We start from the raw sequence: 916 nt of genomic DNA on the forward strand, positions 1-916 counted from the left end.
TTCATTCTTCTTGGATCAACTGTCAACATTCACGGAAGCAGCAGTCAAGAAGTCAAATGACGTATTCATTAGGAAAATCTGCTGCACACAAACTTTTTAAAGTGTTGAAGACCAAAGATGTCAGCTTTAGGACTAAGGTGTGCCTGACCCAAGCCATGGCATTTTCAATAACCTCATATGCATGTAAAAGCTGGACGGTGAAAAAGGAAGACCATAGAAGAATTGATGCCTTTGAGTTATGGTGTTGGAGGAGAATATTGAAATATTGCCATGGGCTGCCAAAAGAACCGATAGATCCGTTTTGGAAGAAGTGCAACCAGAGTGCCCCTCTGAAACCAAAATAGCCAAAGTTTGTCTCTCATAGTTCGTACATATTGTCAAGAGGGAGCAGTTGCAGGAGAAGGATATATTTTCTTAAGGTGGAGGGTCAGAGAAAAAGAGGAAAATCCCAAACGAGATGGATTGGCCAATATGCAGCATCAATGGACTCAAGTGTGGCAATAGTAGTGTGGTTGGTTCAGGATCAGGCTGTGTTTGTTCAGTTGTACATAAGGTCACTATGAGTTGGTTCTAACTCAATGGCACCTAACACCAAGACCAGAAGAATTGTGGGATGACATCAAAAACATCATGAAGAAAGTAAAAGGTAGTTAAAATTATAAGAAAGAAAATATGAAAATGAATGTTATAAGAGACTCTGAAAGTTACTCTTTAATGTAGATAAAATAACTGGAAGAAATGATGAAGTAAAAAATATGAACATAATTCCAGAGGGCAGCTCAAAAGACAAAGTAAACTATTTCTATAATAAAATGTACAAAAATGTGGAGTTAGAAAAAAGGGGGAGGGGAAAAACATGCTCAGCATTTCTCAAACTGAAAGACTAAAGAAAAAATACCAGAAATGTTTTTTTTTT

Source organism: Chrysochloris asiatica, unplaced genomic scaffold (assembly GCF_000296735.1).
Source record: "Chrysochloris asiatica unplaced genomic scaffold, ChrAsi1.0 scaffold00066, whole genome shotgun sequence".
NCBI lineage: Eukaryota > Metazoa > Chordata > Mammalia > Afrosoricida > Chrysochloridae > Chrysochloris > Chrysochloris asiatica.